Source organism: Syngnathoides biaculeatus, chromosome 17 (genome assembly GCF_019802595.1).
Source record: "Syngnathoides biaculeatus isolate LvHL_M chromosome 17, ASM1980259v1, whole genome shotgun sequence".
NCBI classification, from domain to species: Eukaryota; Metazoa; Chordata; class Actinopteri; order Syngnathiformes; family Syngnathidae; genus Syngnathoides; species Syngnathoides biaculeatus.
In genome coordinates, this window is record NC_084656.1 from 14,205,699 (window position 1) to 14,231,916 (window position 26,218).

Here is a 26,218-nt window from a genome sequence, read left to right on the forward strand (position 1 = left end):
GTGAAGGGTTGTGCACCGCCGGTTATCAGATACACTGTAGTTGCTCTGGGATATTAGTTGCGGAAAAAAATCAAAATAAGACATCTGGCAAAAATTACCTGGAGAGTCACTTCTGAGGAGAGAAGGCACTATTTGATTGATTCAAAGATTGGAATTTGAAGAAGTTGCTATTTAGAGGGTTGTCATCAGAGCACAGTTAACATAGCAAAATTGCATGCAGCTGTTCTCACCCTCACAGAAACAAATAACCAATTACCAAGTCATTTGGTTAAAGAGGATATGTAACCCTCAGAGGATGCTGTATCTGTAACACTTGCTGTGTCAAATAATTACAGGTGCTAACGCCTGTAAAACCCCCAAAAACACTGAGCTGCAGGGCTAAGAAGCTACCCATTCTTGAGGAGACAGCACAGAGAGACTCTTATCGCGGGCAACAATCCCCACACCATAGCTCTATAACACCTTTTGTATGACAGGCCATAATTATTTTCGGGGGGGCTGAATGATGTATTTCACACAATGAGTTCCTTTCCTCATGAGCGTTATCTGAATGAATTCTGTTACCCGTATTTCCAAGCCCATCATATTTTCACAGAGAGTTATGATTCTCTGGCTTCTGTTTAATTACCATTATCATTAGCGTAGAAGGCAATTGTATTACCGGCCTTGATATAGTTGTTATTATCGTGTTTTCCAATGGCTTCGTTTTTGAAGCAATATTCTGTCGGCAATATGTTTATGGAATCAGTTTTAAACTTAAGGCTTTGATCCCTCTTCTTATTGTGTACCAATTCTGTTTACTTTTCTCGTATATTGGTGAAATCTCTTCAGAAGCACATTGCCTCCCGTCCTTTCTGAGTTCCAAAGATACTCCTGCTTTAAATAGATTTACCTTTCCCATAGCAAATTTCACTTAGCATTTTCTGTCTATAAAGGCCCTTTGCCACTGACTGCTGAGTGTTCACTAGTTTTCTCAACATGAAAGAAATTTAAGGGAATGTTGAACTGCGGTGAAAGTGATCATATTCCAAACAGCCCTCTCTGGCATGTCATTCTTTCATCATTTAGCATGTACCCAAGATTTTTTGTCGTATTTTTGTACAGGATATTTGTTAATTTACTGTGATCTGAAGACTATGAAGTTGTTTGTGCATTAATATATACATTTTGTATGGAAATAATTAGAGAGAAAATGATTAATGAAGTCAATAGTTGTACATTTCTAGTGATGATACTTCACATACACATACATTAAGTCATCATAATGGCAGAAGCAAGGCAAAAAGTCGCTCTAAGGAAGAACCTCAAACATATCCAAGATTTAGTTTTGGGCATCACCAAGACTTAATATTGGGCTTCGATCTGGCTGGTGACTTACAGTACATAAACAGCTGATGAATGTGAATAGCAAGGAGAAAGCAAGAAATAGAGTGGAGCACAATGAATCTTATAGGAGAAGATCATCCAGTAGTGGAGGCTTATGGCAGAATGACAAAGGGATAACTTAACTTGAGTCATTCCCGACTATATTTATTGTATCTTTATCATCGTGGAAGTTTTTAAGTCTGCTCCTAAATATGAGAGAGTTTTTCCCTGCTAAACCAAATCTAGGACCACAAGAAACGTGGGCCTCTAATAACTAAAGTTTCAGTCTATGATTATTTGAATCATTCTGGAAACAACAATTTAAAGTGAATTTTCAGACCATAGTGCCTGCGTCAGTTGATATGGAACCACAATCTTTTTTTTAGGTAGGGTCAAAATCCACCATAATTCATTTTTATCATGGATTACTGTTCGGACAGGTTCGTAATTGCTTGTGACAGACAACATGGAATACTGAGACAGATGTCACAAGTTATTGTCTTTGGCAGTCAAGAGACATTATGCAACTTTAATGATGACTTTCCTCAAGCTTGACTTGCCTCCAACCGAGGATGCGGTGTTCTTACTTGATGTGTCTACATTTGCTACCCAAGAGTGACTGACTAGGAGGTAAATCAAAAGGAGCATCATTCCCAAAATATTCATTCCAATGCTTCATAGAAATAAGGGATTGTAAAATTGTGTTGTAATCACAATGGAGGCAGTCAATCTACTACAGGGCTGGCTCACATTCAGTGATACCACGAACCTTTACAATTTACAGTCGTACATCGAGGACTGAGAAAATATAGTTAAACCTTTTCTACACTATACGCTATTGTAATTGGTATGAAAAATGTTGGTTCTCTTCCAGAACGGTATTGTGTGAGCTGAGTATTGTATTCAATTTGATTCGCTAATCATATAAAATAATGGCCGCTTAACGTTTTTTTTTTTTTTTTTTGTAGTTGAACCCAACCTGTTCCATGCTTTCCTTATGCAGTACAGGTATTTTAAATCTGTACGCCTCATTATGCCAGAAAAGTCTCTTGTACATCTAAAATTTCACGTACTCCCTCTGTTTAAAATTCCATTGGGATGAATTTTTGTTAGCTAGAATGATGTTTGTGAGGATACTGAGAGAAAAGATAGAACAGTGCCTAATCCTGATATCAGAACCACCTTTTCACATTTTCTGCAGAGCAATTTGTTGTAGTATAAAAACAAAAAAAGATTTTCTTCTTGTTGGTGCTTATACACAGAAAACATCAGGAGCAGTGAAGTGACAGTGAAAAAGAAAATGCCTAGTTTTACTGTAATGCTTCCGTTTTGTTGTATGAGTTCCCATGCAATTCTCAAGAGAACGTCTTGGATATTTCAATCTTTCCTTCATCCTTCTTGTGGACACATGCAACCCACTGCATTCACTCTCACTTATACTGTTGCTCATCCTCTCCCTCTGGTTTGGTTCTCAGAACAATTTACAGTGACAGCAGCAGAAGTCAACAGATTGCAACGCCTACTCATATCCCTCAGCTCATTTACATTCTGACAGTGTGTAGTGTGCAGTTTTAGTTTCAGCCCCCTACCCCACAGCCCCCCCCCCCTCCTCACACACACACCATCAAGACCCTGTCTCTGACATTTTTTAAAAACCTATTTTAAAGCGCCCCAAAACTTAAATCGTTCTTTTGTTCCTAAATACATTAGTTGTTGGAAGATAAGTGCTGAAATCATGTACAACTACTGAGAACAATACAGTACTAAATTGTTGAGATATATATATATATATAGCCTAAAACGCTTTCTCAGCTTCCAAATTTGGGTGGGGCTTAAATAAAACTATCCTTGTGATGTCAAGAGGTTTTGGTGTATACTTTCCATCCTCCACTATATGAGTACCCTTATACCATGCTGTGGCCATTCTGTGGAACTGTCACTTCCTCGTTGATAACAAACCCAATTCTACCAATTTAGCATACAGTGAGCTTTCAAAGTATCCAAAAAACTCAAAAAAGCAAAAATCCAACATGTTTGGTATTATTTGGCCTAATGTGTCTCAGCAGTCTGGCCCGACGTGCATTATGTTGTGAGGCAGCAGCGAACTGCACAAGAGGCGCCACCCTGCTGCCCCATACCAGCCCGACAGCAAGCCCAGACACCAGGTCCTCACCATTTAACCTCCAGGCCTAGCACCAGAGGGGTTCGCCGGTGAAGGAAAAAAAGGTCTATGTGTAGTAGTCATCAGAAAATGTTTAAAGCCACCTCTGACTGGGGGTCAGACATGTTTGTCTCATACTCCACCATTCACCCTAACCAAATTTAACCACCACTAATATTTTTTTTTTTAAATAAAAGATGAAATCATGTGCCCATTTTATCGGCCTGTTAAGAATTGTTATCTCCCAAGACATCTAAAGGAAAGGGTGAAAATAAAATAAGGTTGGCAAAGTTGGTATGTTTGGTGAATCAAGGGAGAGGTAAAGCAAATGATTTTTGTTACCAATTTGCCTTCTGAACTTGGTGAAAAGTATATGTCAGTTTCCCAAAAAAACAACCAAACTTCAATATCCACGATTGGGACCTTTAAAATGAAGGGGTGAAACACACAACCATGCCTGTCTGAATAATTCCATTAGAAAACAGTCAATGTTCATTTGGACTGTAATTAGAACCACTCTCTGAGAGACATGCTGTTCTGATTGATAGTCAAATTGCAGGAGATTGTGTTTACCCCCCCCCATCCAATCGAGTTAGGAACTTGCTTCTTATCTTGTTCGCCTTCCCGTCCTTTCCTGAAACCCTCCCATCTAGCTCATGAATAAAGCAGCAGCAAGGCCGGAGGTTGATTCTTGCAACTGGAAACACAATTATTGTAAAGTTGAGATAAACCTCTCGAGAGCGAGAGGACAGGGTGGAAAAGGGGGTGCATTGTGTTATCATTAACTATATGATGACTGTCACATTGCTTCAAAATTACATTCATAAATATATTCATGTCAATGGCAGCCGGATTTCTGGCAGGGTTGGACAATTAATTATCCAAAGACACCCGAAAGGTTGTCAAAAGCCACACCCACATGTTATGCTCATTTGTGTTCCATATTAATGTCATTTATTTAAATAAAACAACATTGTCAACACCGTAAGCCGCTACATGTTTAGATAATGTATTATGGTGTAATTAGTACAATTCGAATGGTCAACACAATTATAAATCGTCATTGAAAATACAGTATCATGATATCACATTTAAAAAGACAATTACAAAAAAACTTCTGGAATGCTTTGGACAGTTTTAAATGTTACATTGTACTTGCATAATAAGCACCAACCACTAACTCATGTTTGCTATTCCTCATGGGGACTTCCACAGGATTACCAGTATTAATCCCCCTTGGCCATCTTCCTTCCATGGTGTAGTGAAGCTACAGTGCAAACATGAGATCCCTTCTGGTATTGTCACGTCACTTTTTGTTTCATTTTATTTTTTAAACTGAATAGTGTCAGCAAGCCGATGGTTGCTGGTATTGCCAGCATTGAAAGCACATGCAAATTAAAATAAAAGCACCAAATATTGCATTTTTACTTTATTTCATAAAGGCCATCAGGGCAGTTCAGAGACTGTTGATGGGCCATATATGACCCTACTTTTCTCAAGAAAAAAAAATATCTAAAAATCTAACCTTCCCTCCCACAAAACATCTCATTTTTAACAAAATCTCCATGTTTAAAGTATTCAAATTGATCTCATTCGTGTTTTTTCTGACAAGTATTTGTGTTACCATGACTGCTTGGATGTTTTATCTGCAAGAGAACAGGCAGGGCATCAGGGTGTTATCATGATCCTTGAAATATTTTTCGCCTCAAGGCCGAACACGGCAGTGTTATTTTGCACAAAGGGGGTGAGGTGAGGGTGCCCTCCAGTGCAGTGTCTTATGTGGTTAACACATTATAATGCTTGACAGAGCCACATTGTTTCCCCGTATCTGCTATTGTTGGTGGTACTGTCATTGTTTGTTGCAATTTTAGACATAGCATTGGCTTTTCTTATATGTCGGGCCTGTTCATCCATCTTCCTCTTAATATAATTCCATGTATTTATTTAATTCGGATTGCAGTTCCTAAAAATAATACTCCATTTAGTTTTCCTCTTTAACTAAACCCAGTCAGCATGATAACGTGGTAATCCAGTAAACCTTACAGTTATAAGTAATAGTAATAAGTACAGTTATAATGCATTGACACGCACAGATGACTAAATATTAGTCTTTCTACAGCAGAGCAGCGTAGGTGTGCACATATGTAATATCTTACGACACAGTTGGGGCCCACATAATGTTCCCCAGCTGATAACCCATATCGGGCATAAATACAGTCTACAAACATTTATTTTAATATGCACGCAATCTTGTCTTGCCCATTGTCATTCCAGTATTACTCTTTCTATGAATTAGGTAGTATATGCATAACAGTTTACCCAAAAGATGTGGAAATACATTTAAAATGTTGATGACGTGTGATGCATGCAATGCTGTTATCGCTCCTTCTTCATATTGCTTTTTTGTCTTCACCCTTCTGTTGTTTTCTCCACCTCTCTCACACGCCCACTCACACGTCCACATGTGCCCCAATAGCCACTCGATCTCGCACAAACCGTAGGGAAGCGCAAAGAGGAACGGTGATGCATCGTGATGGTTGTGTGTTGAGCTATGACTCTCATCTGCCATTGTGGCCGCACATGCTCAGCATTGTCGACAGGTCAGGGCGCTTCACCTCATTTTCATGACTTTCAAAATCCACAGACATGTGCTGTATTATTTATATTTGTAGTCTCTTGAAGGAAGTGTTAGTTGCTCTCGTCTGACAATTTAAAGTAAACACATCACGGCAATCTGACTTGATGTTTGGCACCAAAGTATTTGCTACGCTTTTGTCTTGCAGCACGCTTTGGGCGCTACTACAAAAATAACCACATTTTAGAGACAGTTCTGCAAAAAAAGGGAAAAAAACTGATTATTCACAAGAAAGTGAAGACCAAATAAGAAATAGTCATTACTTTACCTGCTCTGTGTAATTTCAGCATGCTTTTTGTGTTATTGTCACTGAGAACCGATTGGCTATGTCACAAAATGATCTGGGGAGCTACACCACAGGTTAGAGGTTGAAGGGGTTCTAAAATATTAACTGACCTCAAGCTCTAGTAATGCTTCAAATCAAACGTAGAGGATGAACCCGTGATCCTGCTTGTGATTGTCTGGCACTATTATACAAATTTTAAAAATTATGTTGCTTAAAATGATATTTATCAAGATTCCGAGTAACAATAGTCACTCTTTATTGGTATTATGATCGCATAGTGATGGACTGTGAAATCATATCCATTATGAATTTTCTTTGTGTTGGATAATTCGATTTTAACCTCAGTGAATGTTGAACTAAATATCTGATACCCAATACAATGGAGCGATATTGAAATTAAAAAGGTCAAACAGACGGCTTTGATCTTTGGCATTTAAGAGCATATGATTACTTTCTGACAGGATCCATAAGCAGAAAGAAAGAATGAGACGGGGAGAGAAGTCGGGAAAGAGACAGCAAACGGGGCATGAGAATAGCTTTCCGCAACTGTCGCCCCCTAACAATGGTCCTGTCATCGGCTCGCAAAGAGCAGATGCCCAGGTTCCTGGTGGCATATCGAGAGCTAATGTCAAAGGAGAAATATATCTCAAGGCCAATTTACTTGAGGAATGAGAACTTTCCATGGTAAAAGCAGAACGTCCGGATGACTGGCATCTCTGAGTAGAGGTTTTCTTTATTCTTCTTTGGTTGGCATGACATTTTTATTCATTAGACCTGCACTGTGCAAAAAAGGGGAAAGACTCAAAAAGAGATGAAAAAGTTGCCCACATAAAACTTGAATTGAAGGAAGGTCTGTGTAAGTTGAGAGAGATCTTTCTGTAGTGAAAAGTTTGAACAAGTTATTCTCCTGGTAAGAAAAGAAGGTGTGTCCAAACTTTCATGTGGTACTGTGTATAAAAGAAACGGGTGTTACAATATAGGATTAATAGATATATACATTTGCTAATCCAACCAGTACAGGTTAATCAAAAGATGTACCAATGCAAGTATACTGTCATCTCTGTAACTGATATAATTATTGGAAGGATTTTTTTGTTCGTGCTGATTTTCAACCTCGAGGCAAATAGCTAAGTTTTACTGGGTGTTGTAGTGAAGATATTTTGACAAGTCATTACATGACAGTAGATGTAGAAAGATTTTTAATGATAAACCTTATCACCCCTGGTGATTTCCATGGCACTCAAACCGAAAAACTAAAGATGCAGTGAAACATCATGGGTACCCTTAAGAGTGGATACCTTTGCCAGGGTAACAACAACAAAAACGCCCCAATATGCAATGGCAAAGTTTCTACCCCATCCTGGATCTACTTATTTGTGAACATTACATTTTTTAAACACACATTGCTGCTCTAAGCAACCAAACTGAAATAATTTTTTCCATCCCCTTAAGCGAAGTTGGGCCTGCAGGTATGCACTACTTACCTTTTTTTTCCCTCCCTCCAATTTATTAAGGTGTCAGGAAAAGCCACAAGGATATGGGATAATATAACAGAAGCTACTAAGACACCATAACGGTCACCTCTCTCTCTTTTAATGAGACATCGCTGCACATTCTTGACAAGAACTCATTAATATATGCATAAAACATTAGATGACAATGAAAAAAAAAAAAAAGCATGTCCCACAATTCAAAGTTACTTCACATCCCAATAAACTGTACTCAATATATGTTCTTTAAATCTAAGAGATGCACGTTTTTATATCACTTTCACCTCCTGAGTGTGCTTAGTATATCCATTTTTTCATCCTCAAACTCAAATTATATCCTGTAAAGGTTGAATCAAGGTTTGAGAACAGTTCAGTTGCCTTGATTCACTATTTCTGGATTACCATGATCGAGCCCCTTCACAGACATCCGAACCATGTACAAAAAAAACCCAAATGAATTCCTTTAGGTTTCTCATAGTGCCTGCCGTACGTAGCAAGAGTTCTTCTCAGCGACGTTGCCCTTAGTTTGCCGTGTGGCGATAATGCTGAGGTAACTCAAAGCAACTGCTGAAGGTCAGGGTAACGATTCTCTTGAGGGCCAACATGAGATACAGTATGTTTGTGGCATTTATAATGAATATGGATCAATGATGTCCAATTAATTCCATTATTCAAGGCTCTGAAAGAGCTGATTACACTGCCGTGCTACATGCGACCTTCATACCGTAGGTTAGTGGACCATGTTGGTCATTATGAGTACTGATGGCTGTGATTAGGCTCCAGCACTCCCGCTGGGAGTGTAGCACACATGAGGATAAGCGGCTCAGAAAGTGTATAGATGGATGATGTTCATTCTGTGATTAAAAAAAATAAATAAATCATGTTACCCACAAGTTACTCTTTACTTCAGTCGTTCTTTCATTGAGTACTTTCTTACTCCTAATCTAGAAAATATTTGGATGACTACTTTTTACTTTTATCTGGCCATCCATAATCTGAGCCTATTATCCTCACAAAGTTCCTTGGGCATCTTGGCTGATAAAGTACTGCTTCTGCCCACACTTCTGAGTTGTGGAGCGGGGCTTGGGGAGGAGACAGCTGGCAGATTTGTTCTTGTCTGTGTGCAAATTTTGTACTAAGACAATATTGAGAGCAACAGTCCAGCCATGATTGTCACGGCTCAGTAGAAACATGACTGTATTTTCATGCTTCTCCCACTATACCTCAATTTTTACTCCAAATGGATGTCATTTATATTTGTATCTTTTACTTATCCTCCTTATCATATCCTTCATCTGATTTGTCACGGATGGGAGTGTACAGGATCCCAAAGCGAAAGTAAGAACTTGAGTTTTGGTAACAAAAAATGTCCAATACACATTGATTTAAAGTACAGAAATTAAACCAAATATAATGATGGCAGGAGGTGAAATGTGAAGTGGATATTTACAATAATGAACTAAGGAGGTGCTGGACCCAGGCCAGAAATTAGTAACTAAAACACAAAAATGGAGAAGTTACTTACGTGAATAGAGGAAGAACAAACACGGAAGTAATAAAAAAAAAAAGCTCAGAAATGTCGAATGTGCCAATCTACGAACGAGAATAGCAGTGATAGTAAAAGAAGGACAATAATCCGACAAACTGATCACTGAAAAAACTGCGAAACAGAACAAGTACAGCAGGAGAAACCGAGAAGGTCAGATGTTTGCCTTGGTTCTCGGACCTTTTCTAACCTTGACTATGTTGCACACGTCCCTGGATCTTTGATATTTACACAGTAAATTAATACTTTTTGTCCTGTAGCTTTTTATGCTGATATTATTTGTCCTGTCTTTTGTAGCACTCCGGGTGCTTTAGTACTGTAATTGCAATCTATGTGTCACGCATAGTGAAGAATTGCCAATAAATGCACATTGACCCTGACCTTGACTTTGAACATAACGTGATTTGGTTTTACCCTGCTCATGAATGGTTTTACCCTGCTCATGAATTGCTTTCATCTTCACAAACATATTCATCCTTACTTTTTAGCTGTATTATTAAACATTTCAGTGTGAAGTCAAGCATTGCTGTTCTTAAACGTGGGTAAAGTTCTGATGCTGTATTATTAAGGGTTGCTCAATATATCTGTGTTATTTGTCTGGAGTTACCTAGACTAAAGAAATAAAAATCAAATAAAAATTATGAGATACATGTAGACTGCCCATTATGGTGGGATGTTAATGTAAAAAAATATGTAGATAAGATTGTTTTAATGGTATCTCGCATATATGAGTAACACAATGAATGTTAACTTGTAATAGAATAGAGCACAATACAATAGAAAGCCTTTATTGTCATTGCATGGTCCAGACACAGCAACATATGGTACAAGTATGAGGTTGTTTTAAGAAATAAAATTTAAATTATTAAAAAAAAACATTATGTATGGCTACTGTAAACTTAATCATTGCATGGGCATATTATATGCACAACAACGAAGTCATGAATGGTTCAACGTAAAAAAAAGCAGTAGTATGAAATCAATGTTCGTGTTTTTGTGAGTTCAGTGCAGTGATGTCTTGTGGGAAGAAGCTGTTTCTGAGTCTTTTCTTTCGAGGTCTGATGGACTGGTAGCATGTGCCGGAGGGTAGCAGGTCACAGAGTTGTTTGGCAGGGTTGCTGTTGTCACCTGTGATTGTCTCACAAAGCTGCAGCAACGGGACACAAATATGTCTACATGGAAGATACAGACACTAATCCTGCATGCTGTCTTAACCAATCTCTGATGTGTCTTTTGTTTTGCCTCAGTGCAATAGGAGAACCAGATTTTGATGCAGTTCGTCAGAATGCTCTCGATGTTGGAGCAGTAGAAGATTACGAGCAGTCTCTGGTAGGGGTGTCCCGATCTGATCTTTGAGATTGAAGATTGGTCCAATGCCCAAGGAAGAAAAAAAAAAAATAGCAACGGATCCAAAACCTCCAATTTTATCACTCTTATACAAGCAGTCTAGTCCATGCTCCGCTCCAGCACTTTTATCCAGTTGCACCCGGACAGCATTTAGCTTGCATGTGATTACAACAGCAAGTAGCTAAGGTGCCAACATAGCAGGAAGTCGTGAGAGTGAATTTTGTGTATGAAATGAAAAATCTCAAATCCCTTTAAAGAAGAAAATTGCAGTAGTAATGATTGATCCATCCTGTTTGAAATTATGATTTTAAATTGGTAAACTGGTTTGCTTCAATTGCGGTTACTGTGAATAATCATAAACCATACTTTTATATGGTTGTGGTACACATGTAATGACTTTAAAATTTATGTCAATTGTGTTGTCTCAAGGGTAAGAGTCAGGAGCCCTGACTATAAGAACTGGCCCAACTGAATCAAACAGATGATCAAATAAAAATAAGGCTTTTGGGATTTTTTTGTTTTCTTAACTGTTTCATTTAATTCATCTGATTTGTCAAATATTGCTTGTTGCAGACAAAGGTCTTGTGCACAATAACATATTTTGCAATTATGAAATCTCGACTCATGGCAACCAATTCCACTGCGGGTGTGTGGCTGTTAGCAGATCATCTTAGCTTGATGAGCTCTGTAAATGAATAGTATGACATCATAGCAGCGGGACAGCCTAACCTAATGCAGGAGTTAATTCAACCATGACAAAAACAGGAAACAGACTTTCAATCTAATGTCGATCCAATTTCTAATCCCATTCTACACCCTCCCCAAATGGCAACAAAGCGGAAAGATTTGGTGAACAACATCAGGGTTTATCTCTTGACAAACCAACCCATCAGATTTCAGTTGAAAAGGAACATCCCTCTCAAATGTTTCTCATCTTTGAAAAAAAGGCAAAGGGTGTTTCCAATGCTTGGACAGAAATTATTGGCAAAAATCATCATACCACTTTTTATGATTGCGCTTCCAGTAAGAGCTATTTGAATTCGGGTACCCCCCCCCTTTTTTTTTTTTTACACACTGGTCAATTCACACATAGCTCACATCAGTAACAAAAGGATTGTGCATTTCAAGGTATTGCATCCTTGTTGACGTGAAAGAAAGCTGAGGCGCTCAGTCCATAATGTGTAGTCACTGACAAGTGAGGAGGTCATCTTCCTCAGCCCCACAGCCACAAATGACTGAACACACAAGATACATGTTATCCATGAATTCTAGTTTTGTGGGTTTGGATTTTTCATCAAATGATGCAGTTCACAGGCTTAAACGCATTTTTATTGTGTAAGAGGAGCTACAAACGGGCACAGACATGAGTGGCACAATTTACATAACATGCTCCAATCATATCATTTTTTATTCACCCAAAATAACAGTTATTCACTCAGATTACTTGTTACATTGCCATAGTGCTGTTTATTATTATTAAAATGTATTACTGTAATAGATTTAAAACAATTTACAAATGCATTGTGATGCATCTAACGATTTATTATTTTTCCCTAACCCTGTCCTCTATGCTTTGCACACTTTTTACAGGTATTTGACATATTTCCTGTCCACGTTCTACATTTTGGGACAGGGTGGTTTCAAAAGTGTGACTACAAATATTTTTTCTTGGGACATTAAGAACACAAAATGCTTTTAGCCTTAATTCAGTTACCTATATTATATATGGCATCTGCCCATGGAAACAGTTGTCTTGATGACGGGGACATGACCACGTAATCAGACCATTTAGCGAGAACGACAAGAGAAGGCTTTGCATATCTCTCTCCTCCTCTCCGTAATTCAGTTACCACCCGGCTGTCATTTAGCTCACAGAGACTGACAGGGCTTTGAAAGTAAAGTAGAAAGAGCAATTACCTTGGGAGAGATTCAGTCAAAAGGATAGCGCCCACAGCTGCTTTCGTATCTACAAAAACACACAGGAAGTGAAGAACTGGCATATTACTCATCAGACAGGAGAAAGACAATGTCCTCAATCATTTGATTTCTCTCTGCTGCTCTCTTTGTCTCTCTCTCATCTCTCCCTGTCGATCTCTATCGTGTTGCATCTCTGCGCTTTTACATGGGACAAGACGTGCGCGACATCGCAACACTGCGCGCCATCTACATTGCCGCATTAGATTTTCAATACAGCCATTTGCTGAAATCTGATAAGGAGCTCGTTCCCACGCAGAAATATCTTTTTGTTGGCATTAAACCTGTCATATTAAATCAAAGTGATGGCATACAGTATCCTGGGGATGACTTCTTTCCTTGGAGATTTCACATCCTGAAACATGTTACTTTAGGGCTTCTTACAACGCATTATTATTATTATTATTATTATTATTTTCTGTAGTAGTACTTGCTGATGGATTTCACACATTTAGTGGGAGTTTGATTCAGTCATTGAACTTATTCTCAGCCATTAGTGGTCCCAAGCCCAGATAAAAAATGAGCGGGATGCATCGGGAAGGGAAAGCGGCTTAACAACAACAACTACGGCAAAATAATAATGCGAGTGACTCGCTGTTGCAACCAATCACAGGGGACAAGCCATATAATTATGATTATGATTATTATTAGGAGTAGTGGTCATGGGTGGAATGGTGGGAAAATGATGAGCACGTCTACCTCACAGTTGTGAGGGACTGGGTTCAAATCTGGCCTCAAATATTAGGATGTTAGGATAGGATAAATATCAAGAAGGCCACCGTTGTACACACTGATTGTACATTCAGTGCGCACACTCCTGCTGTAAGTGCCTGTGAGGATTTAGCAACTTCTCCATGTCTACTTGGTAACGTTCATGAATATTACCAACATGTTCAGAAAATAAAAAGTCCCTGAAGTTGAAAATGTCAAAAGCACAATTTGGTGGAACAAAATATAATAGCAAAATGTGTAGGAAATATTAAAAGTCAGCTATAACCTGGTGTCGAGCCATTATCATTGTCAACTAGGTTTTTTAGACTCCACTTTTGTGAATATTGTTAAGTTCATGAAGGGTGATGAGTAAGTTGACAGAGTCACGGTATGTTGGCACGTTGGATGACTGTTTAGCAGATCTGCCTCACAAAGGTGAGGACTGGGGTTCAAATCTCTGAACTTGCATGATCTGAAACCAAAACCAGAGTCTAAAAGGAGGAGATTAACAACTCCTTCTTTTAGACTCTGATGATGATGAAAAAATTCTCAGTTATAGTTACGATGAACTTTGAAATGATTAAATGAAATGAAATTTAGAGGCATTTCGGTTTGGTATTGCTGAGTTTTAGAATATTAAAAGAGAACCATTAATTTAGTTGAGGAAGGCAGTCAATAAAGTAGGTAGGTTGGAAAGTGGTCTGGAGACGCAGGGCACACAATTATTTTCAGAGAAATATTGCCTAGAGAATGTAGATAATGAAGACAACACTTGCCAGGACAGAGCCCTGGGGCACACCAATGGAGACGGAGGACAAATGGGATGAGAAAAATTTGAATTGACTGAAGAGAGTCTGGATTTGATCCAGTCAAGGGGTGTACTCCATGTCTGATGCCAATAGCAAGGAATCTGTCAAGGAGTCTTAGTAGTGGTTGTAGATATATAGTAGATATTTAATGAGCGATATTTCGGTACTGTGAGGGGGTCCATATTGTGTATAGCTACATATTGTGGTTGACTCTCGAGGGAATGTTCTGTGGAAGACGTCGGGGTGTAGACGAGATGGACTATATTGACTATATTGGTGCCCTCTTAAATTGAAGTTTTGTGCATGTGTGATGGCTATATTGATCTCCATATATGTGCCGACAATTACCAAATCAAATGTTGATGTGCATTTTCCAACAAAAACCATGACTTCAACACAATAGTGTCCAGTAAAATTACAATCTTATTCTCACCCTATTCTTCTTTTATAGTTGGCTTGAAAGTAGGACGTCATTTACTTGATTGGCAATTTCTAATGTTCTAAATGTGCAAAGTCAGCTGTATTGAGCTGAATAATGCAACCCACAGGAGCCGTGCAATTGAATGGATGGAGCTCAATTTTCCCAATGTTGCCTCAGTCCTGGATATTTGACAATCAATGCATTGAAAACGAGCGTGGGTGTATAAGGAGACCTTAAGTACCAGCTAGCCACAGCACCTGTTTCCTGTTAACGTATTGATGTTGTTAGAGAGCCTTTTATGCTGAAGCAACAACATTTGGCTCAAAGCCTTGCTGTGTCGCAGCGCTGCTATATACAATTTTTAAATAAATGCATTAATTCTTCATCATCCCAAGGTTCCTTTCCAGGGAGGGAACAGAAACAATAGATAAATTATAGGCTTAACCAGAGAAAACCACCTTTACAGAGACTTAGACGGAACACGGTGGATTCCTGCTTCACTTTTACCCCATAAGCTTTGAAACTATTAAATTTATCAAACCAATGAGCGGAAAAAATAATTTCCTTTCCAGAGGTCATGATAAATAATTTTTCACATAGCCCTTTCATATAGTATTCCTTTAGATGTCTGAGGTGAAAAATTGGGTTTCTGTCTAGAGTTACAACCTTATTTAAGAGAAGAGTGAGGGTAGTAAACCTGGTAACCTTTTGAAATTTAATTAACAGGTCAAATAAAAAAAAATGAAGGACAAGCCACATACTGTGGTTGAAAATATAAAAATGACCTGAATGTGTTTTTTATCACAGTATTTACAAACTTCATTATTTTTCAGGTTTTTAATATATTTGGGACTACAACAACTAGGTCACAAGGTAACATACAAGAAGTGGAGTCAAATACTTTAGCTCATCTGCCTCGAATCGCGACTCAGACCTTCCCATGCAGTGCTTCCCTATTCTCCATGTGCTCGTGCAGGTTGTAATTTTGTTTCCTTCCACAGTCTAAAAACATGCCCTCTAAAACCTTTATGTTTTAGTGAGTGTGGGGAGCGTGGTCACTGTATGTACGTGGGTGGATCATACAGAAAGAAGTGGTGCTGATTGATAATTTGGCTAAGACTATTTAAATGTTGTCACTCCATTACAATAGCAATCACCAAGAGCTACCTGATGAAATATTTATCAGGGATTTGAGGATTCAGGCAGTTTTTAATTAACATTTAGTAAACAGGCATCAAACAAGGTTTCTCGAGTGCTGTCGGTCCTGCAATTCAGTGTTTGCTTGTCTCTGCTCACAGCAGCATGTTCGACTTTGCTTTCAGTGCCCATTTTCAGATGAACATCGATTATAATTCAACGATCTTTTTATTTGATGTCTAGAGTAAAATTAACAAAGCTGTTTGTGTTGCCTTGAAAAAGTCAATTGGTAATTGGACTGATGCTGTCCACGCAAAGTACAAATCAAGCTCGGTTCAGAGTTAGGAGACTCACTTTTGAACCCTGGCTGATTTCAAGTCAGTCAAGCATCATTAGTTGTGCAACGTGCATAGCAGAATGAGGAGGAAGTGATTGGGAAATGCCAAACGTGGTATGCAGATTGGAGGAATGTGATTGAAGTGTTGCTTTCGTGGCCGTGGTAACAAGTATATTTGGTCACTTTCGAATACATCAGGTGAAGCCAAGTGATCGTAAAAATAACAGATGCAGTGATGTCGGAATAGAAGCTTTTATTGCAGTAATCTGACATAGAACCTCAACGACCAATATGTACAGTGTAATCAGAATCATCTTAAAATGAAATGACAACTTTATATAGGATTTTAAGAGACATTTGAAGGATTAATTATTTGATGAAATAGGAACCCAAAATGTGATTGAAGAAGATGCCTCAACAAAGCTCCAACAACATTTGTGGAAGACTCAACTTGTTTTCTCTGTAATTTTACTGAAATTCACACTAAAGTTGTTCAAGCTGCTAATACGAGATCTGGTAAAAAATTTCTGAGTGAAAAGGTTCATTCTCTCAAAGGATTTCCTGAACCATATCTGTATGTGAGTCTGCATTGCTGTTCTCAGGACTGCCATCAACAACCTGGATTTTCCCACGATCACAAAAGCACAGTGGCTAATTACCTTTGCAGATGAAAGCATAAACCTCATTATTGTTAATCCAAATTATACAGTCTAATATAATAACAGTTCTTATGATTACTTGGATTTAAATTGGTCCTTCTCGGTTACATATATTATGTGGAGTGATTTTTAGGCGTGGTAATAGATTTTGCAAACATAATAATAATAATAATATTATATTTATTATTATTATTATTATTATTATTGACAAATTAACAGTATAATGACCAGTTGATGATGGCAGACCTTTTATACCCGTGATATTCAACTGGTTGGTCAGGACCCAAAAGTGGGTCAGGGTAGGTGTGGGGACCAGACAGGTAAATTACAGGGAAAAAATACAATAGTGATTTATGACATTAAAATGTCATTTTTAATCCAAATATTTCATGTAAGTTTTACTACTGGGTTAGCATAGGTTGGTGATATAGGAACATAACTCCATCATCTGTGGAACCCCTGTTGTGTGGAATATATTCCAGGCATCCCAAATCAGATTTTTTTTTCTTTTAAAACATTATTTTGACAGGAATTGTCAGAAAAAATTTTGTGGTTTAATGGTAAAAATATTGATACAATATTTGTTATGCCTCTCTACCGAGATCTGATAAGATGAGGGAAATTTTATTGGTATATTTTGTGCAGTTGTCGTTTAATTTTACAATATTTATTTTTGCACATGCAGTTTGTGTTCAACCCCACTTTCTTAAGAAGGTGCTCTGAAAAGAACCTTAAAGGAAAGACATGTTCCCTTTTTTCTCACTTTCTACAGATGGGTTTTGAGTTGCTAATAGTTCCTAGTGTGACAACAACTGAAAACTACTGGTTCAGTAACTAATAAATTTGACACATTGCAGAGGATTCGGGGGGGGGGGGGTCCCAGCAGTCCCAGCAGTCCCAGTCCCATCAGATTTTTATTTTTTATTAATCAATCTGGAAGACATGCAATAGCCGCCTTCCCTCCACTGTTACTCCTTGATCGTCTTTCTATTTCTGACTTCTGTCTTGAATGGGCCTTTGAACTAATGACATCACATCAGTTGTCTGTGATGACAGATGATGACAGTTCTCTTTCGTTATGGAAAGTCGATCTGACTGAACGTCCAATGCTGTGTTGCAATGCTTTTGGTTGTTTGTTTGGATGAGTGAATCTCCATATCATAAAAGGAGATCTGTGTCAGAATACTCTTTCGTCATTTCCCAGAGACATTTGGAAGCAGAAGGGCGATGGTCTGTGGATCTGTTTTGGCTGCTACCCGATTGCTTTTAACATCTTATTAGATACAGTCTTTAAAAGCCTCTGCTTGCCTTTCCAGGCACACTCCTCCCTGATATTCATGATTAGTGTGGAACTGATTACTCGCACACACTGTTGCCATTTCTGGAAGAAGCACTTTAAGCATGGCTTTTGCCACTGAGGAGAGTTTGGAAGTTGGGATGATAATAGAATCAGTAGACCCTTTCATAAATCATGTGTATTATGAATGTACAAGGTTCAAAAAGAAAAAACATAAAAATGAAGATGATAATGTCATGCATAGTGTAGCTAAACATGTTCTGGTTGTAGTGACATTCATATTTAAATATCTCAGCAACCCATAATTCATCATCCATCATCAGCTTCATCGAGAATAATACACGGTAATCAAAACACCAGAACCAGAAGTAGGCTACATTGTTGTTGTCCTCGCAGGTCTGAGGACTGGCATTCAAATCCCAGCCCCGCCTGTGTGGAGTTTGCATGTTCTCCTCATGCCTGCATGGGTTTTCTCCTGGCACGCCGGTTTCCTCCCACATCCCAAAAACATGCATTTATTGGAGACTCTAAGTTGCTCTTAGGTACGATTGTGAGTGTGACAGTTGTCTGTCTCCATGTGCCCTGCGATTGGCACCCAACCAGTTCAGGCTGTACCCCGCCTCCTGCCCGTTGACAGCTGGGACTGGCTTCAGCATTCTTGCAACCTTTGAGAGGATAAGTGGCTCAGAAAATGGTAATGTGTGTGTGTGTGTGTGTGTGGTGTGTGGGTGTGTGTGGGTGTGTGTGTATGTATACACACTGTGTGCAATAGCTAGTTTGAAATTTACACCCCAATAGCAAGTAGTAACCAGTTGAGACAAGATGCGCTTATAAAGCAAGCACCAATAACTCATGAGAGAAAAGCAGGCTGTGGCATCAAGCTTTCAGTAACATTTCATGGTCCATTTGCTGTGTTCTTCATGTAGTGTAGGTTATGTGTCGAAAGGGGAGAAAGTTGTCTAAGTGGTTCACTGACAGTGGGCCCTCATTGGTGCATGGGAAGGGTGACAAGGAACTCAATCTTGTCCTCCTTTGTCTTTTTTCCCCATTGTTGATGACTTTATGAGTGGTCTTCCATATTTTGTTTGCGTATATGAGTTGCCATATATTGTGAACCTTTTTCGAAAGATTTTAGTTCAGAGTATGTGGGTCCAAAACACCACTATGTCATTGTGGAACTCGTTGGAAGCTCATTGCTCATTTTAGAGAATCTGTGTCCATTTTATCATTGACAGCTTACTTTTATAGTTTGCAACATCAGAGATTCTTGCACATTATGTTACCTTTCACTTTTGTTCATGACAAAAATATTCTTTGGAGGCCTCTTATCTATTGACTATGCAAAGTTTGTGATTATTTATGTTTACAGAGCCTCTGGTCTTTTCAGTGCTATATTTTCAATTTTAATTACCTCGTACATAACACAAACATAAGGGTAATAGAGTGTTCTATAATGTTCTCACTGGTACAATACGAGGTAAGATAGAGGTTGGCATTATCGATACTAGTCCATTTTTGTATTATGTCTGTGACAATAAATTCTAAATTTCATTATGTTTCTTGATATGACAACTCATTGCAAAATAACAATAATGCACCTACTCATGGCCCACAAGAACACCACTGTGCTGGAGCAACCTCTCTACTCACCTGACCTGACTCATTTCCCTACCAAGCTCAAATGGGTCATCAAGCGGACCCACTGCGCAGAAATAGGATACAGTATATTCAAACCAGGAAAGTCCTTCAGTCTGGTTATTTTGGTCCAGACCTAAAGCGCACTTTCAATTGGTGCAATTCACATACACATTGTACATTTTTAAAGCAAGCTGAAAAATGTTATTGAGAAAAAGCTTCTAATTGGCTCTAAATTTCACAGATGAAGTCAGAATAGTCAATCGCCCCACAATAGTAGTTAGTCTTAAGGCTAATGGCTGTAATTTGTTTTTTTTTTTTTTTTTTAACAAGCATACATCCCAATTATGATAAATCCCCTTTGTATTTGTCTGTGTTACTATTATTTTTATTTCTATATAAAAGTGATGGTGTTACCTGCAGTATCAGCTCTTTGAATTCAGGCATTGTTCCTGCTCAACAACACCCATTCATTATTGTCATTCTCACTGTTGCCATGCCGGTGTTTACATTATCTTGAAGCATTGCACAGCATGGAGTTGGCTTTCATTGTTGTCAACTCAGGTCTTGTTGATATTTACCAACAGAGAGCAAAATAAAACTTTCAACAACAGAAAAACGTGGATTCAAAACGGTTTTCAGTTTTATCGCACGTCATTTTAAACAAAGCTACTATTTTCACATTCACTTGCAAAGAGAAACATATATTACAGATGCAGCTGGGAAAACAGCCTCTTGGGATTTTCTGTGTGAAATGAAATTGATGGCGTTCAGCTCACACCCTCAGACACAAACATGAACTATTTTCTGCAGGAAAATAAACCCAACGGAATGATGTACTAAATTGGCAATACTGATCACTTCTGATCTCAGGTGCCAATTGCCTTTTTTGAATAATATAGTGCTTAGTATATTTATTCGACCAACAAAAATATTTTCAAATACACATTTATTTTCACATTTAATCGCCTACTGATGTTATACCATTTTGAATAGGAAGGACACATTTTGAAGTGAATTCATAGTTTCAAACCATATCTGAGAGGCCTGTCACTGGGTTTTTCAGAGCAGTCAGAAACTGCCATTTTAATTATAAAAGGCTTTCAAGCTGTGATATTTGCCAAGATAAAATACAGAAAAAAGGAAAACCATCTATATTACTGGAGCTAACAAATCATGGATTACAGAAAAAAAATTAATATAAATGTAATTATCAGTGTCCAACAGCATTCATAGCTTTACTTCCATATTTTAAGTGTCTACCTCATTTATGATTAGTCCTTGATATTTATTCTGAACAGCAGGAACATTGCTCAGTACATTGAATTCCAGAGTAACTTTGAAGTAAGACACGTCAAAGGATGTCTGTCATATTGTTAGAATTACCATGCACTGTGTACTTTTTTATGCTCATTCTCAATGTGTTACAGAGTACAATTAAATCATAGTGGAGAACATAGATAGTTAATGTATGTGTTTGTTTTTAGGCTGCACGGTGGACAACTGGTAAGACGTATTGTTTCTGAGCTTTGCGACTGAAGGTCACCAAAGTGACTTCAGTGCATTCAGGCATACGGAGGCAGGATCCAGAAGGAGGCAGGTTGCCCGTCATTGTTAACAGAAGCGCAGATACTGGTGGCAGACATCCAAAGGATCAAAATATGTATCCAGCATTGCAGCGTGTGGGATTCGGTTATTTTTGCTGCTTTATGTAAACTGCAGTGAGTACAATAAGCAGTCGAATAACTTGACCAAACAACACCCTCATACATAATTCAACAATGCAATGGAAACGTCAAAGTTTCTCTCTGCGTAGCTTCCTTCTGAATGGTGCTTTTGTTGCAGTGCTTCAACTTTTCACTTTTTAAACAAACACTACCTTCATTCTAATGCTGAGTCATATACTATAATAAAACGGAATAAAAACACAGATGTGGGAAGTTAATTTCTAATTAACTGAAGTAAAAGTGACAATGCAACAAAACATCAGTAAAGTTGAGATGAATAAACTATAATTAAAAACATACAATAATAATAATATATGACTTAGTCACTGATGTAGTGGTACATTTGCCCAACTTTGGTGCAGGCAGTGTGAGGTGAGTTACCACACAGTGATGGTGTGAATGTGAGTCCAAATTGTTGTATATAAAATATGTCCTCGACTGACTGGGAACCAGTTGAGGGTTTAGTCTACTTTTCTCATAAAGTCAGCTGGGTTAGCCTCCAGCGCCTTGTGACCCTGAACAAGATAACCGACCGAGGTATTGAGAATGTGGATGGTATTGAGAATGTGGATGGATGGCTAATATATAATTTATAGGGCTCTATTAATTCTATTTCAAAACTGAATATCTGTGTTCAAAAACAGGATCATGTGTTATCCGTGTGCCTCCATTCCACATACAGCCATAATGAGCTCACAGTGCTCCATAACTAACCATAATTATTATTATTATTAAGTTTATTTTATGTTTTCAATTAGTTTAATTATTCATAAGCCTAGAATGAAGATACATTCATCATCAAGCCTGCTTTAATTGCAGGTCACAGGGCCACTTTTTCCATTGAACGCAGCAAGGAAACATGGCTACATCTAGACTATACTGCTAATTGAACTATGGCAGGAGAGCAGAGAAAAGAAACATGGCTAATATAAAGGAAGAATTAAATGCTGCTAAATCTATCTTAATCACAGTTGATAGATGCACATTCCATGCCACACAAAACTACTTGACTGCAATCACACAATTTATCACGGATAATTGGCGAATTGCAAACCAATCCTCCAAACATGCGGCAGCCACACAGCCGAGAATTTGGCAGACATACTGGAAGCAGTCGTGGCAGAGGAGAAAATCAACAGGTTAAATGGCCACGTTCCTCACTTGGTCATTTGAGATCACAAAGAATGCTTAAAACATTGCTAACGTTGTGGAAGAGATTGGATTTTCACGGTTTGCAGAATGTTTTGTGTACACTGTTGACATGAGCAAGGCTGGACCACGGCCAAGAGGGGCGTGGCCTGGCCACCACTCCGAGCTGTTTCATCTCAGACAACTTTCGCCGGTCACAGCTGTGTCACATGAGGCACTGTGATTAGACAATGTATTTAAATTGGAGGTTTGTCAGTGGCATTCGCCAGTTCGTTGAGTATGCAGGGTTATTCCACCACTGCGCCATTGTAGCCCAGTCACGCTTTTGGTTATGCTCTTCAGTTGACCCATAGTTATCGGACATTATTTCTTGTGTTTTGCATCCTGCCTTCTTGGACTGTGTAGTCGTGCACAACTTTCGTTTATAATAAAACCCACTGAACATCATGTCCTTGTCTTGGAGTCCTGTATTTGGGTCCGCCCGTGCACCATTGTTTCCGTGACAACTATTAACTGAGTTGCGACGAGAATGTTGGGCAAGCAGATGCTATTGCGACTTCGTTCACGGAAAATACCTTTTTGTTTACCGTAAAGGATATTATGTAGATTTGCATTGAAAAATATGAATTTACAGTATGAAACTTTGTAGCCATCCTTTGTAATTATCCCACTGGGGTGGTAGTCACACAAATTCAGCACAAGGGCAAATTAATGCCCTGGACTTTGATAGGATCCACTGAGACGCTTTAGAGTTAATATCAGTTAATTAATTCAATGCACTGGGCAGGGAGCCGTGAGCAGACCTGAGTTGGATAACAGCATGTGTGTGTGTTTTTGTGTGTGTGTGTGTGTGTGTGTGTGTGTGTGTGTGTGTGTGTGTGTGTGTGGTGTGTGTGTGTGTGTACGCGTGTGTGACAGCAGCTGAGGTGGTGCTGTGGTGGCCGAGGTCTGGTTGGGGAAAGGTTTAAACTGAGAGCAAAATAATGGGAGTAATCCACTGAGTGCCTATAATGTAATGAGTCAGCCTCACTTAATGGACACCATTTGAAGAAGAAGGAGGTTAAGGATGTAAAAAGAGGTGGCGGTTATGGAGATTTTTGCTTGACAGAAAATCTTGATATGGCGACACAAAGGGGATAGGTCTGCTATCCATCTTAAAGCTGGACAAGAGACAGGCTCACAGTAGCGTTTTATGAGCATATATGACTGCAGTGTTGCACAAGTGCTGAATTATAGTGGGGTCCAACTCAATATAATAATGTTAGACTCTAGCTTCAAGCTATAAGTAAGCGTTTTTATTTGAAACAGACCTGATGTTGCAGATATGTTCTGGGGAGGCTTTAGCATAGGGCCATAGGTCAGGGTAATTCCTGAACTGCATTTTGTTGGCCTTCATTGCTTTTGCTTGGTGTTAAATTCTGAGTGCACACACTTTCTCAGCCATCATACTTTTTCCAAGGTATTGAAACATCTGCCAGGTTAGGAATCTCTAAATCAGAGGCCCCAGTCTTTAGCACTGGGAGGAAAGTCCTACATCAGGTCTCAGAGTTGAAATATCTCCCTGTCTCAGTAACAAATTAGAAAAAGATGGATAAACTTGACCTCTCTTCTGTTTACAATTCACAGTACTCAGATTCTCCCAACATCCATTTTTGTTGGCTATTTGATTCATACACTTTGTTTACAGTAAATGGTGTTTTTTTTTTTCACCAGATAAATTATGTTTTGGATTTCTATCATAGGAAGTGGAGTCAGTTACCACAAGAACTGAATCCAAGACACACCCCAATTAGTGTAATGTGTGTCTCTGCTGGGCTTTGTAGCTGTGTAATGGTCTTACATTACTGAAATAGTACTAGACTAAACTCTAGTGACACGTAATTTATTTCCAACACTCTGGTTATGCCTCTTACTAAGTACATGTAGGGTGTACATGGAGGATCTACCCTTGCTTTAGCTTTATAGGATATGTGGTAGAATGGAAAGTTAAGAGGCATGATTTGTCACAAGAGTCACATGTGCTTGTTTGGCATGATGTTGTTTGGGGACTGAGGGTGGAGGGGGGTGGGGGTTCACACACTAAACACATGGCCAGATGTGACATGTGCTTCTGGCTGTAACACAAGTAGCATGGCACAGGAGTGAAAGTACTGGCTTATTTGCTCCAGCGCCTGTGTGATTTGTGTTAAAAAGTCATCCACACAACCAAATCTGCATTTGCCCGTTCATAAATCTTTGGGCTAATCTGATTTTTAACATGAAATGCTTCACATTTGTAAAAAAAAAGAAAAAAAAAAGCAATTGCCGCAGATGCTTCCAGGCAAACATTTTGGAAGGTTTTAGGTCGCTGGAGACGCATGTGGTCACCATGTGAGGATGATAATAAAGGGCGAGCAATAAGCTGCCAATCGAAGGATTGAGCCACAAATGCACGTGAGACTATGCTGGAAAACGTGATGCAAATTATTTTTAAAAAATGAAAACATTTCAGTATTGTGCAGAAAAATGTAGGACCCAATAGTACCAAACCAGGAAGAAGCATCAACCATCACAAAGTGCTTTAGTCCAGTATTAAAAATATCCATCTATTCAGTCTTTTTCTGTACCTCATAAGGGTCACAGGTGAGCTTGAGCTTTGGGAGGGAGGTGGGGTCCATCCAGGACTGGTCACCAGTCAGTCGTAAATCCAAAATATTACAACTCCTACATGCTGCTACTTCTATATTCCCGATTTAATAATTACCAAGGCTGTTAATTTAGGGCACATATGTTGGTGTTCAGATAGTTTGTGGGTGGAAAATATGTATGCATAATACATCATGTGCTGTTCAGTGAAAAAAATACAATAAAATAAACATTTGAATAAGTAAACGTGGATTTGGACTAAAAATGTTCAGCCTTAGTTTCATCATTGATAGTACTCAATTTTTTCAGACTTTATGTTTCGACACTTTTTGTAACAAAAGTATTGCTAACCCCAAAGCCAAGCGTACAAAGAATATGAGCAACTGTTGTTTCTTTTTCAAACAATGTTTATAGAACAGTTTTTGGTTATTGAGACTCACACCAATCAGGTCTCATGAGCACATCGGACCACTAAAATTTATATGCATGTTGGCCCGACCAAAAGCGACATATTTTTTGTCCATTTGGTTTTGTTGTGGAATATGTAATATAAAGCTATTGTTTTTACCCTTGTCTGTAGATAACTTTCAACAATCACCATCGCACAATAGCGAAGCATTATCTGACTGTGAGGGTTATTGCAATACATCTTTCTAATTTCTTAAAATATGAGTACACAGTTAAAAGAAATAAAATGCGCTCATTTGTAATCACAGTAAGATTTCCACATATCGATAAGCTTTAGTTTAGTCTGTACTAAAAATTTACAGAAGGAGTAAATGTCAACTTTAATGCCTGTTTCAATATTAAGAACTCAAATCCTTTATCGTCTTTTAATATGGTCTCGTTTGTTGTTGACAATGTGGTTTTTCAAAGCAGTTTGCCCATTTTTTTTTTAAAAAAAAAA

General features: G+C 38.5%; 1 protein-coding gene across 2 annotated transcripts in view; it reads left to right on the plus strand.

Annotated features, from left to right (window-relative positions):
• Positions 1-26,218, plus strand: part of LOC133490988 (leucine-rich repeat transmembrane neuronal protein 4) — a 93,859-nt gene that overhangs the window by 63,226 nt on the left and 4,415 nt on the right. The gene's annotated exons all lie outside the window — the stretch shown is intronic.